Source organism: Lithobates pipiens, unplaced genomic scaffold (genome assembly GCF_037356315.1).
Source record: "Lithobates pipiens isolate NorthernLeopardFrog02 unplaced genomic scaffold, aLitPip1_a1.2 Scaffold_76, whole genome shotgun sequence".
NCBI classification, from domain to species: domain Eukaryota; kingdom Metazoa; phylum Chordata; class Amphibia; order Anura; family Ranidae; genus Lithobates; species Lithobates pipiens.
In genome coordinates, this window is record NW_027507899.1 from 400201 (window position 1) to 414429 (window position 14229).

Here is a 14229-nt window from a genome sequence, read left to right on the forward strand (position 1 = left end):
GAGGTGAAGGTGCAGGAATTGGGGTGATATGAGGGGTGAAGGTGCAGGAATTGGGGAGATCTGAGGGGTGGAGATGCAGGAATTGGGGAGATCTGAGGGGTGAAGGTGCAGGAATTGGGGTGATATGAGGGGTGAAGGTGCAGAAATGGGGTGATCTGAGGGGTGAAGGTGCAGGAATCGGGGTGATCTGAGGGGTGAAGGTGCAGGAATCGGGGTGATCTGAGGGGTGAAGGTGCAGGAATTGGGGTTATCTGAGGGGTGAAGGTTCAGGAATTGGGGGTGATCTGAGGGGTGAAGGTGCAGGAATTGGGGTGATCTAAGGGGTGAAGGTGCAGGAATTGGGGAGATCTGAGGGGTGAAGGTGCAGGAATTGGGGTGATCTGAGGGGTGAAGGTGCAGGAATCGGGGTGATCTGAGGGGTGAAGGTGCAGGAATTAGGGGTGATCTGAGGAGTGAAGGTACAGGAATTGGGGTGATCTGAGTGGTGAAGGAATTGGGGTGATCTGAGGGGTGAAGGTTCAGGAATTGGGGTGATCTGAGGAGTGAAGATGCAGGAATTGGGGTGATCTGAGGGGTAAAGGTGCAGGAATTGAGGAGATCTGAGGGGTGAAGGTGCAGGAATCGGGGTGATCTGAGGGGTGAAGGTGCAGGAATTGGGGTGATATGAGGGGTGAAGGTGCAGGAATCGGGGTGATCTGAGGGGTGAAGGTGCAGGAATTGGGGAGATCTGAGAGGTGAAGGTGCAGGAATTGGGGAGATTTGAGGGGTGAAGGTGCAGGAATTGGGGTGATCTGAGGGGTGAAGGTGCAGGGATTAGGGGTGATCTGAGGAGTGAAGGTACAGGAATTGGGGTGATCTGAGAGGTGAAGGTGCAGGAATTGGGGTGATCTGAGGGGTGAAGGTTCAGGAATTGGGGTGATCTGAGGGGTGAAGGAATTGGGGTGATCTGAGGGCTGGTGGTGAAGGAATTGGGGAGATCTGAGGGGTGAAGGTGCAGGAATTGGGGAGATCTGAGGGGTGAATGTGCAGGAATTGGGGAGATCTGAGGGGTGAAGGTGCAGGAATTGGGGTGATCTGAGGGGTGAAGGTGCAGGAATCGGGGTGATCTGAGGGGTGAAGGTGCATGAATTGGGGTGATCTGAGTGGTGAAGGAATTGGGGTGATCTGAGGGGTGAAGGTTCAGGAATTGGGGTGATCTGAGGAGTGAAGATGCAGGAATTGGAGTGATCTGAGGGGTGAAGGTGCAGGAATTGAGGAGATCTGAGGGGTGAAGGTGCAGGAATCGGGTTGATCTGAGGGGTGAAGGTGCAGGAATTGGGGTGATACGAGGGTTGAAGGTGCAGGAATTGGGGAGATCTGAGAGGTGAAGGTGCAGGAAGTGAGGTGGTCTGAGGGGTGGAGGTGCAGGAATTGGGGTGATCTGAGGGGTGGAGATGCAGGAATTGGGGTGATCTGAGGGGTGAAGGTTCAGGAATTGGGGTGATCTGAGGGGTGAAGGTTCAGGAATTGGGGTGATGCGAGGGGTGAAGGTGCAGGAATTGGGGGTGATCTGAGGAGATAAGGTGCAGGAATTGGGATGATCTGAGGTGTGAAGGTGCAGGAATTGGGGAGATCTGAGCGGTGAAGGTGCAGGAATTGGGGAGATCTGAGAGGTGAAGGTACAGGAATTGGGGTGATCTGAGGGGTGAAGGTGCAGGAATTGGGGAGATCTGAGGGGTGAAGGTGCAGGAATTGGGGTGATATGAGGGGTGAAGGTGCAGGAATTGGGGTGATATGAGGGGTGAAGGTGCAGGAATTGGGGAGATCTGAGGGGTGGAGATGCAGGAATTGGGGAGATCTGAGGGGTGAAGGTGCAGGAATTGGGGTGATATGAGGGGTGAAGGTGCAGGAATTGGGGAGATCTGAGGGGTGGAGATGCAGGAATTGGGGTGATCTGAGGGGTGAATGTGCAGGTATTGAGGTGATCTGAGGGGTAAAGGTTCAGGAATTGGGGTGATCTGAGGGATGAAGGAATTGGGGTGAAGGTTCAAGATTTGGGGTGATCTGAGGGGTGAAGGTGCAGGAATTGGGGTGATCTGAGGGATGAAGGAATTGGGGTGATCTGAGGGGTGAAGGTTCAGGAATTGGGGTGATCTGAGGGGTGAAGGTGAAGGAATTGGGGAGATCTGAGTGGTGAAGGAATTGGGGTGATCTGGGGGTGAAGGTGCAGGAATCGGGGTGATCTGAGGGGTGAAGGTGCAGGAATTGGGGTGATCTGAGTGGTGAAGGAATTGGGGTGATCTGAGGGGTGAAGGTTCAGGAATTGGGGTGATCTGAGGAGTGAAGATGCAGGAATTGGGGTGATCTGAGGGGTGAAGGTGCAGGAATTGAGGAGATCTGAGGGGTGAAGATGCAGGAATCGGGGTGATCTGAGGGGTGAAGGTGCAGGAATTGGGGTGATACGAGGGGTGAAGGTGCAGGAATTGGGGAGATCTGAGAGGTGAAGGTGCAGGAAGTGAGGTGATCTGAGGGGTGGGGGTGCAGGAATTGGGGTGATCTGAGGGGTGGAGATGCAGGAATTGGGGTGATCTGAGGGGTGAAGGTTCAGGAATTGGGGTGATATGAGGGGTTCAGTAATTGGGGTGATCTGAGGGGTGAAGGTTCAGGAATTGAGGTTATGTGAGGGGTGAAGGTGCAGGAATTGGGGGTGATCTGAGGAGATAAGGTGCAGGAATTGGGGTGATCTGAGGTGTGAAGGTGCAGGAATTGGGGAGATCTGAGCGGTGAAGGTGCAGGAATTGGGGTGATCTGAGGGGTGAAGGTGCAGGAATTGGGGAGATCTGAGGGGTGGAGATGCAGGAATTGGGGGGATCTCAGGGGTGGAGGTGCAGGAATTGGGGTGATCTGAGGGGTGAATGTGCAGGTATTGAGGTGATCTGAGGGGTAAAGGTTCAGGAATTGGGGTGATCTGAGGGATGAAGGAATTGGGGTGAAGGTTCAAGATTTGGGCTGATCTGAGGGGTGAAGGTGCAGGAATTGGGGTGATCTGAGGGATGAAGGAGTTGGGGTGATCTGAGGGGTGAAGGTTCAGGAATTGGGGTGATCTGAGGGGTGAAGGTGAAGGAATTGGGGATATCTGAGTGGTGAAGGAATTGGGGTGATCTGGGGGTGAAGGTGCAGGAATTGGGGTGATCTGAGGGGTGAAGGTGAAGGAATTGGGGTGATCTGAGGGTTGAAGGAATTGGGGTGATCTGAGGGGTGAAGGTGAAGGAATCGGGGTGATCTGAGGGATGAAGGTGCAGGAATTGGGGTGATCTGAGGGGTGAAGGTGCAGGAATTGGGGTGATTTGAGGGGTGAAGGTGCAGGATTTGGGGTGATCTGAGGGGTGAAGGTTCAGGATTTGGGGTGCTCTGAGGGGTGAAGGTTCAGGATTTGGGGTGATCTGAGGGGTGAAGGTGTAGGAATTGGGGTGACCTGAGGGGTGAAGGAATTGGGGTGATCTGGGGGTGAAGGTGCAGGATTTGGGGTGATCTGAGGGGTGAAGGTTCAGTATTTGGGGTGATCTGAGGGGTGAAGGTGTAGGAATTGGGGTGACCTGAGGGGTGAAGGAATTGGGGTGATCTGGGGGTGAAGGTGCAGGATTTGGGGTGATCTGAGGGGTGAAGGTGCAGGAATTGGGGTGATCTGAGGGCTGGTGGTGAAGGAATTGGGGATATCTGAGGGGTGAAGGTGCAGGAATTGGGGAGATCTGAGGGGTGAAGGTGCAGGAATTGGGGAGATCTGAGGGGTGAAGGTGCAGGAATTGGGGTGATCTGAGGGGTGAAGGTGCAGGAATCGGGGTGATCTGAGGGGTGAAGGTGCAGGAATTGGGGTGATCTGAGTGGTGAAGGAATTGGGGTGATCTGAGGGGTGAAGGTTCAGGAATTGGGATGATCTGAGGAGTGAAGATGCAGGAATTGGGGTGATCTGAGGGGTGAAGGTGCAGGAATCGGGGTGATCTGAGGGGTGAAGGTGCAGGAATTGGGGTGATACGAGGGGTGAAGGTGCAGGAATTGGGGAGATCTGAGAGGTGAAGGTGCAGGAAGTGAGGTGGTCTGAGGGGTGGAGGTGCAGGAATTGGGGTGATCTGAGGGGTGAAGGTTCAGGAATTGGGGTGATATGAGGGGTGAAGGAATTGGGGTGATCTGAGGGGTGAAGGTTCAGGAATTGAGGTGATCTGAGGGGTGAAGGTTCAGGAATTGGGGGTGATCTGAGGAGATAAGGTGCAGGAATTGGGGTGATCTGAGGTGTGAAGGTGCAGGAATTGGGATGATCTGAGGGGTGAAGTTGCAGGAATTGGGGTGATCTGAGCGGTGAAGGTGCAGGAATTGGGGAGATCTGAGAGGTGAAGGTACAGGAATTGGGGTGATCTGAGGGGTGAAGGTGCAGGAATTGGGGTGATCTGAGGGGTGAAGTTGCAGGAATTGGGGTGATCTGAGCGGTGAAGGTGCAGGAATTGGGGAGATCTGAGAGGTGAAGGTGCAGGAATTGGGGAGATCTGAGCGGTGAAGGTGCAGGAATTGGGGAGATCTGAGAGGTGAAGGTTCAGGAATTGGGGGTGATCTGAGGAGATAAGGTGCAGGAATTGGGGTGATCTGAGGTGTGAAGGTGCAGGAATTGGGATGATCTGAGGGGTGAAGTTGCAGGAATTGGGGTGATCTGAGCGGTGAAGGTGCAGGAATTGGGGAGATCTGAGAGGTGAAGGTACAGGAATTGGGGTGATCTGAGGGGTGAAGGTGCAGGAATTGGGGTGATCTGAGGGGTGAAGTTGCAGGAATTGGGGTGATCTGAGCGGTGAAGGTGCAGGAATTGGGGAGATCTGAGAGGTGAAGGTACAGGAATTGGGGAGATCTGAGGGGTGAAGGTGCAGGAATTGGGGAGATCTGAGGGGTGGAGATGCAGGAATTGGGGAGATCTGAGGGGTGAAGGTGCAGGAATTGGGGTGATATGAGAGGTGAAGGTGCAGGAATTGGGGTGATCTGAGGGGTGAAGGTGCAGGAATTGGGGTGATCTGAGGGCTGGTGGTGAAGGAATTGGGGATATCTGAGGGGTGAAGGTGCAGGAATTGGTGAGATCTGAGCGGTGAAGGTGCAGGAATTGGGGTGATATGAGAGGTGAAGGTGCAGGAATTGGGGTGATCTGAGGGGTGAAGGTGCAGGAATTGGGGTGATCTGAGGGCTGGTGGTGAAGGAATTGGGGATATCTGAGGGTGAAGGTGCAGGAATTGGGGAGATCTGAGCGGTGAAGGTGCAGGAATTGGGGAGATCTGAGAGGTGAAGGTGCAGGAATTGGGGTGATCTGAGGGGTGAAGGTGCAGGAATTGAGGAGATCTGAGGGGTGAAGGTGCAGGAATCGGGGTGATCTGAGGGGTGAAGGTGCAGGAATTGGGGTGATACGAGGGGTGAAGGTGCAGGAATTGGGGAGATCTGAGAGGTGAAGGTGCAGGAAGTGAGGTGGTCTGAGGGGTGGAGGTGCAGGAATTGGGGTGATCTGAGGGGTGGAGATGCAGGAATTGGGGTGATCTGAGGGGTGAAGGTTCAGGAATTGGGGTGATATGAGAGGTGAAGGAATTGGGGTGATCTGAGGGGTGAAGGTTCAGGAATTGAGGTGATCTGAGGGGTGAAGGTTCAGGAATTGGGGTGATGCGAGGGGTGAAGGTGCAGGAATTGGGGGTGATCTGAGGAGATAAGGTGCAGGAATTGGGGTGATCTGAGGTGTGAAGGTGCAGGAATTGGGGAGATCTGAGCGGTGAAGGTGCAGGAATTGGGGAGATCTGAGAGGTGAAGGTGCAGGAATTGGGGAGATCTGAGGGGTGAAGGTGCAGGAATTGGGGAGATCTGAGCGGTGAAGGTACAGGAATTGGGGTGATCTGAGGGGTGAAGGTGCAGGAATTGGGGAGATCTGAGGGGTGAAGGTGCAGGAATTGGGGAGATCTGAGGGGTGGAGATGCAGGAATTGGGGAGATCTGAGGGGTGAAGGTGCAGGAATTGGGGTGATATGAGGGGTGAAGGTGCAGGAATTGGGGAGATCTGAGGGGTGAAGGTGCAGGAATTGGGGTGATCTGAGGGGTGAAGGTGCAGGAATTGGGGTGATCTGAGTGGTGAAGGAATTGGGGTGATCTGAGGGGTGAATGTGCAGGAATTGGGGAGATCTGAGGGGTGAAGGTGCAGGAATTGGGGAGATCTGAGGGGTGAAGGTGCAGGAATTGGGGTGATCTGAGGGGTGAAGGTGCAGGAATTGGGGTGATCTGAGTGGTGAAGGAATTGGGGTGATCTGAGGGGTGAAGGTGCAGGAATTGGGGTGATCTGAGGAGTGAAGATGCAGGAATTGGGGTGATCTGAGGGGTGAAGGTGCAGGAATTGAGGAGATCTGAGGGGTGAAGGTGCAGGAATCGGGGTGATCTGAGGGGTGAAGGTGCAGGAATTGGGGTGATACGAGGGGTGAAGGTGCAGGAATTGGGGAGATCTGAGAGGTGAAGGTGCAGGAAGTGAGGTGGTCTGAGGGGTGGAGGTGCAGGAATTGGGGTGATCTGAGGGGTGGAGATGCAGGAATTGGGGTGATCTGAGGGGTGAAGGTTCAGGAATTGGGGTGATATGAGGGGTGAAGGAATTGGGGTGATCTGAGGGGTGAAGGTTCAGGAATTGAGGTGATCTGAGGGGTGAAGGTTCAGGAATTGGGGTGATGCGAGGGGTGAAGGTGCAGGAATTGGGGGTGATCTGAGGAGATAAGGTGCAGGAATTGGGGTGAACTGAGGTGTGAAGGTGCAGGAATTGGGGAGATCTGAGCGGTGAAGGTGCAGGAATTGGGGTGATATGAGGGGTGAAGGTGCAGGAATTGGGGAGATCTGAGGGGTGAAGGTGCAGGAATTGGGGTGATATGAGGGGTGAAGGTGCAGGAATTGGGGAGATCTGAGGGGTGGAGATGCAGGAATTGGGGAGATCTGAGAGGTGAAGGTGCAGGAATTGGGGTGATATGAGGGGTGAAGGTGCAGGAATTGGGGAGATCTGAGGGGTGGAGATGCAGGAATTGGGGAGATCTGAGGGGTGAAGGTGCAGGAATTGGGGTGATATGAGGGGTGAAGGTGCAGAAATGGGGTGATCTGAGGGGTGAAGGTGCAGGAATCGGGGTGATCTGAGGGGTGAAGGTGCAGGAATCGGGGTGATCTGAGGGGTGAAGGTGCAGGAATTGGGGTTATCTGAGGGGTGAAGGTTCAGGAATTGGGGGTGATCTGAGGGGTGAAGGTGCAGGAATTGGGGTGATCTAAGGGGTGAAGGTGCAGGAATTGGGGAGATCTGAGGGGTGAAGGTGCAGGAATTGGGGTGATCTGAGGGGTGAAGGTGCAGGAATCGGGGTGATCTGAGGGGTGAAGGTGCAGGAATTAGGGGTGATCTGAGGAGTGAAGGTACAGGAATTGGGGTGATCTGAGTGGTGAAGGAATTGGGGTGATCTGAGGGGTGAAGGTTCAGGAATTGGGGTGATCTGAGGAGTGAAGATGCAGGAATTGGGGTGATCTGAGGGGTAAAGGTGCAGGAATTGAGGAGATCTGAGGGGTGAAGGTGCAGGAATCGGGGTGATCTGAGGGGTGAAGGTGCAGGAATTGGGGTGATATGAGGGGTGAAGGTGCAGGAATCGGGGTGATCTGAGGGGTGAAGGTGCAGGAATTGGGGAGATCTGAGAGGTGAAGGTGCAGGAATTGGGGAGATTTGAGGGGTGAAGGTGCAGGAATTGGGGTGATCTGAGGGGTGAAGGTGCAGGGATTAGGGGTGATCTGAGGAGTGAAGGTACAGGAATTGGGGTGATCTGAGAGGTGAAGGTGCAGGAATTGGGGTGATCTGAGGGGTGAAGGTTCAGGAATTGGGGTGATCTGAGGGGTGAAGGAATTGGGGTGATCTGAGGGCTGGTGGTGAAGGAATTGGGGAGATCTGAGGGGTGAAGGTGCAGGAATTGGGGAGATCTGAGGGGTGAATGTGCAGGAATTGGGGAGATCTGAGGGGTGAAGGTGCAGGAATTGGGGTGATCTGAGGGGTGAAGGTGCAGGAATCGGGGTGATCTGAGGGGTGAAGGTGCATGAATTGGGGTGATCTGAGTGGTGAAGGAATTGGGGTGATCTGAGGGGTGAAGGTTCAGGAATTGGGGTGATCTGAGGAGTGAAGATGCAGGAATTGGAGTGATCTGAGGGGTGAAGGTGCAGGAATTGAGGAGATCTGAGGGGTGAAGGTGCAGGAATCGGGTTGATCTGAGGGGTGAAGGTGCAGGAATTGGGGTGATACGAGGGTTGAAGGTGCAGGAATTGGGGAGATCTGAGAGGTGAAGGTGCAGGAAGTGAGGTGGTCTGAGGGGTGGAGGTGCAGGAATTGGGGTGATCTGAGGGGTGGAGATGCAGGAATTGGGGTGATCTGAGGGGTGAAGGTTCAGGAATTGGGGTGATCTGAGGGGTGAAGGTTCAGGAATTGGGGTGATGCGAGGGGTGAAGGTGCAGGAATTGGGGGTGATCTGAGGAGATAAGGTGCAGGAATTGGGATGATCTGAGGTGTGAAGGTGCAGGAATTGGGGAGATCTGAGCGGTGAAGGTGCAGGAATTGGGGAGATCTGAGAGGTGAAGGTACAGGAATTGGGGTGATCTGAGGGGTGAAGGTGCAGGAATTGGGGAGATCTGAGGGGTGAAGGTGCAGGAATTGGGGTGATATGAGGGGTGAAGGTGCAGGAATTGGGGTGATATGAGGGGTGAAGGTGCAGGAATTGGGGAGATCTGAGGGGTGGAGATGCAGGAATTGGGGAGATCTGAGGGGTGAAGGTGCAGGAATTGGGGTGATATGAGGGGTGAAGGTGCAGGAATTGGGGAGATCTGAGGGGTGGAGATGCAGGAATTGGGGTGATCTGAGGGGTGAATGTGCAGGTATTGAGGTGATCTGAGGGGTAAAGGTTCAGGAATTGGGGTGATCTGAGGGATGAAGGAATTGGGGTGAAGGTTCAAGATTTGGGGTGATCTGAGGGGTGAAGGTGCAGGAATTGGGGTGATCTGAGGGATGAAGGAATTGGGGTGATCTGAGGGGTGAAGGTTCAGGAATTGGGGTGATCTGAGGGGTGAAGGTGAAGGAATTGGGGAGATCTGAGTGGTGAAGGAATTGGGGTGATCTGGGGGTGAAGGTGCAGGAATCGGGGTGATCTGAGGGGTGAAGGTGCAGGAATTGGGGTGATCTGAGTGGTGAAGGAATTGGGGTGATCTGAGGGGTGAAGGTTCAGGAATTGGGGTGATCTGAGGAGTGAAGATGCAGGAATTGGGGTGATCTGAGGGGTGAAGGTGCAGGAATTGAGGAGATCTGAGGGGTGAAGATGCAGGAATCGGGGTGATCTGAGGGGTGAAGGTGCAGGAATTGGGGTGATACGAGGGGTGAAGGTGCAGGAATTGGGGAGATCTGAGAGGTGAAGGTGCAGGAAGTGAGGTGATCTGAGGGGTGGGGGTGCAGGAATTGGGGTGATCTGAGGGGTGGAGATGCAGGAATTGGGGTGATCTGAGGGGTGAAGGTTCAGGAATTGGGGTGATATGAGGGGTTCAGTAATTGGGGTGATCTGAGGGGTGAAGGTTCAGGAATTGAGGTTATGTGAGGGGTGAAGGTGCAGGAATTGGGGGTGATCTGAGGAGATAAGGTGCAGGAATTGGGGTGATCTGAGGTGTGAAGGTGCAGGAATTGGGGAGATCTGAGCGGTGAAGGTGCAGGAATTGGGGTGATCTGAGGGGTGAAGGTGCAGGAATTGGGGAGATCTGAGGGGTGGAGATGCAGGAATTGGGGGGATCTCAGGGGTGGAGGTGCAGGAATTGGGGTGATCTGAGGGGTGAATGTGCAGGTATTGAGGTGATCTGAGGGGTAAAGGTTCAGGAATTGGGGTGATCTGAGGGATGAAGGAATTGGGGTGAAGGTTCAAGATTTGGGCTGATCTGAGGGGTGAAGGTGCAGGAATTGGGGTGATCTGAGGGATGAAGGAGTTGGGGTGATCTGAGGGGTGAAGGTTCAGGAATTGGGGTGATCTGAGGGGTGAAGGTGAAGGAATTGGGGATATCTGAGTGGTGAAGGAATTGGGGTGATCTGGGGGTGAAGGTGCAGGAATTGGGGTGATCTGAGGGGTGAAGGTGAAGGAATTGGGGTGATCTGAGGGTTGAAGGAATTGGGGTGATCTGAGGGGTGAAGGTGAAGGAATCGGGGTGATCTGAGGGATGAAGGTGCAGGAATTGGGGTGATCTGAGGGGTGAAGGTGCAGGAATTGGGGTGATTTGAGGGGTGAAGGTGCAGGATTTGGGGTGATCTGAGGGGTGAAGGTTCAGGATTTGGGGTGCTCTGAGGGGTGAAGGTTCAGGATTTGGGGTGATCTGAGGGGTGAAGGTGTAGGAATTGGGGTGACCTGAGGGGTGAAGGAATTGGGGTGATCTGGGGGTGAAGGTGCAGGATTTGGGGTGATCTGAGGGGTGAAGGTTCAGTATTTGGGGTGATCTGAGGGGTGAAGGTGTAGGAATTGGGGTGACCTGAGGGGTGAAGGAATTGGGGTGATCTGGGGGTGAAGGTGCAGGATTTGGGGTGATCTGAGGGGTGAAGGTGCAGGAATTGGGGTGATCTGAGGGGTGAGGGTGCACACTGGGTGCCTATCCTCGGGATGGTGTGAAATGTTTTCTCTCATTCAGTGTTTCTCACATTAGTGACGGTTATGGACCATCTCTATATATATTTATATATACTGTAGTTATGAGCTTCAGGTCCAGTATGAGTTGAACACAACCTGAGTCTGGCTGCCATTTGGCAAAAAAAAAGGGAACCCAAATGCCCAGATTTGGCCGGTTCTCCTTCCTGGACCATGTTTTGGTGGACATTCCTCAGCCAGAAGTCCACCGTTTAGTGGCAGTACCTCTAATACCCCTGGAGGACGGTTCACGCCCTCCGTGCCCGCATGGTTCTGTTTGTAATGTTGGATGGCGGTCCAGTCATGGCCATACTTGGTCAATGACATCACCCAGGAGTGGAGATAGTCAGGCGCGGCAGGTCTTCCTTGCTTTGGGTCACCATTGGTGGGCATTGCTTATGGTGATTGATGGTTTACATTGCTGGACGACGGTATTGATATTGAATGTATATCTCGGTATGGACTTTATTCTAAGGTCTGTGTGTTTTTATTTACTATTTTGGTGACCCAGTTCTCAATCATGTAGGGGGGGGAGGTGTATATCTGGTGGCCCCATGTTCTAAAAGGAGCTTAGACATTGCAATAGGTCTCCCCTGTAACCCCCTCATCCATTGGGTCAGGTGTGTGCTGAATGAACATGGAGACGAGGTGCCTTGCCGGGCAACTTCTTGTACGACACCCCCTCAGTGTTGAAGGCATCTGCCTTGGTATGGTTCAGGAAGAAGTGGGCCACATGTTTGCTGCCTCATCCTTTCCTAGCCAGCCAAGCAGTGTGCCTGGATAAGGACCTGGTATGGAATTTGAGAGAGACCCCAATTTTATTTAATTTTTTCTTTGCTTCTTTTCCATGGGACCCCCCTCAAAATCCATATCAGGCGTTTATCCAAGCATGTAGGAAAGTGGAGGGTGATGAGGGTGTGTCTCTACCATGGTAAACCATACCAGGCCACATGCCCATACCATTGGGAGTGCAACTTACAAGGAAGACCCCCTTCCATGGCACCTTGTCCCATTGTGGAGGACACGTCAAATCCAAGGCAGTTCACTCATCACTACATATACAGTATAGAAATACACGGACACCTACTGTGTGTCTATATCTATAGATAGATAGATAGATAGATAGATAGATAGATAGATAGATAGATAGATAGATAGATAGATAGAGAGAGAGAGAGAGATGTAGATGTATGGAGATAGACAGATAGATAGATAGATAGATAGATAGATAGATAGATAGATAGATAGATAGATAGATAGATAGATAGATAGATAGATAGATGAATATGTATATATATATATATATATATATACACTGTAGATAGATATACTGTAGATAGATATAGATAGATAGATAGATAGATAGATAGATAGATAGATAGATAGATAGATAGATAGATAGATAGATAGATAGATAGATAGATAGATAGATAGATATAAAGAGAGAGAGAGAGAGAGAGAGAGAGAGAGAGAGAGAGAGAGAGATGTAGATGTATGGAGATAGATAGATAGATAGATAGATAGATAGATAGATAGATAGATAGATAGATAGATAGATAGATAGATAGATAGATAGATGAATGTATATATATATATATATATATATATATATATATATATATATATATATATACACACTGTAGATAGATATACTGTAGATAGATATAGATAGATAGATAGATAGATAGATAGATAGATAGATAGATAGATAGATAGATAGATAGATAGATAGATAGATATAAAGAGAGAGAGAGAGAGAGAGAGAGAGAGAGAGAGAGAGATGTAGATGTATGGAAATAGATAGATAGATAGATAGATAGATAGATAGATAGATAGATAGATAGATAGATGTATATAGAGATATACGGACACTATATATAGTAGGGATGCACCGATACCATAATTAGTACAAGTACCGATACTTTTTTTTTTTTTAGTACTCGCCGATACGGATGAGCGATCCCTACCGCAAATGTTTTATTTTCACTTCAGATCTCAGCAACGGTACAAAGCATTGAAAAGTTATTTACAAATGAAAGAAATAAATATATCTTTTGTTTGAATTTAGCTCTTTTTTTCCATGTGAGATGTGTAAATACATATTAATATTTATGTGTAAAAATCTTCACTACCAAAGCAAACAAAAAAATGAATTGTTTATCGTTTATAAAATAAATGTGAACAAAAGAAAAAAAAGCAGGAAAATAATAATTCCATGGAGGAGAGTGGGGAGTAAATGAAGGGTTATTAAGGGGTTAAGCAGAGGAACATTTGCTCATCCCTTTGATCTGCAGATGAAGAAACAGAAATATACAAAAAGAAACAATGTTTCTTTTTATTTCAGTGTTTCAGGGCTGAGCAATGTTGTTGTTTTTTTTTTTTTTTCTTGACAGCTGCAATTACCGGACTCCTTCCACACCGGGGAGACCCGCCGGCAGATCAAAGAGCCGAGCCTGAAAGTATCGGGGCCATTTGAACGAGTACGGATAATTGTGGAAATGCTCTTCACCAATACCGATACTAGTATCAGTACAACCCTAATATATAGTATATATACCATACACACACACACATGTACACATATATAAATACAGGCATCTGTCAACTTACAATATTGGTGATTTTGTGTCTTGCTTGTATTGTCAATGGCTCCTCTGCTTGGTTTGTCAGTGGCCCCTTTGCTTGTAGTATCAGTGGCCCCTCTGCTCAGGATATCAGTGGCCCCTCTACTCAGGATGTCAATGACCCCTCTGCTTGGTTTTTCCAATGGTCGCAATACTCAGAGTGTCAGTGGCCCCTCTGCTCAGGATCTCTGTGGCCCCTCTGCTCAGGATCTCAGGTGCTCCTCTGACCGAGTCGTCACCTCTATTCAGAAAATTTTATGCTCCTTCCTCATCTTGGTGGAAGTTGTTACTTTTTCCCAGGACTGACACTTTCTCTTTCTGCTCGGAATATGAAATAAACTCACATTTGGTGAAATGTATCTCTTACAGGAAACCAGAAGGAGAAGTTGAGATGAGGAAGTCTCTGATGGAGGATGGGGCGGTGAGTGAAAATGACTGCGGATTGGGAGGAATTCACAGGAACAGCGCCGAGCAGCGCCTCCGATTCACACTCCACACAGTATAATGACAGGTCCTCTTCATAAGCAGCTCAACTGCCTGTATAATCAACACAGAATTGGTGATTTTTCTTATATTTCTTAAAGTAAATGCCAACCCAAAGTGCTGGGTGCTCCGTGTATCATAAACAATTCTCATTTGTATAATAAAATGTTTGGTTTCCACTTTTATAAAATCTTTTCTTGTGGTGCTGTTGATCTCCAGCAGCCACTTTGCAGACACTTCTTGTCCACCCCTCCCCCCCGTGTTGGCTGGGGGCATTTTTCAGGTTTTCTGATGGCCTGTGTAATGTGTAATGAAACAGTTTGGGTGTTAAACCTGAACCCCACTGAACTCCAGGGCCAGATTAAGAACATCATGGGCCTGGTGCTGAGGATTTTGGGGGGGCCTTTTATAAACAATAAATAAATAAAAATG

The 14229-nt window shown here is 50.6% G+C and overlaps 1 protein-coding gene across 2 annotated transcripts in view; it reads right to left on the reverse strand.

Annotated features, from left to right (window-relative positions):
- LOC143959455 (pregnancy-specific beta-1-glycoprotein 4-like) overlaps positions 1 to 13618 on the reverse strand; it is a 207338-nt gene extending 193720 nt beyond the window's left edge. Inside the window, exon 1 of one of the 2 annotated variants that reach the window (XM_077468106.1) lies at positions 13301 to 13618. The gene's annotated coding sequence lies outside the window, so the exon portion shown is untranslated. The remainder of the gene's footprint in view (positions 1 to 13300) is intronic. The other variant, XM_077468107.1, reaches the window with a different exon arrangement.
- Between the last annotated feature and the right edge of the window lie 611 nt (positions 13619 to 14229).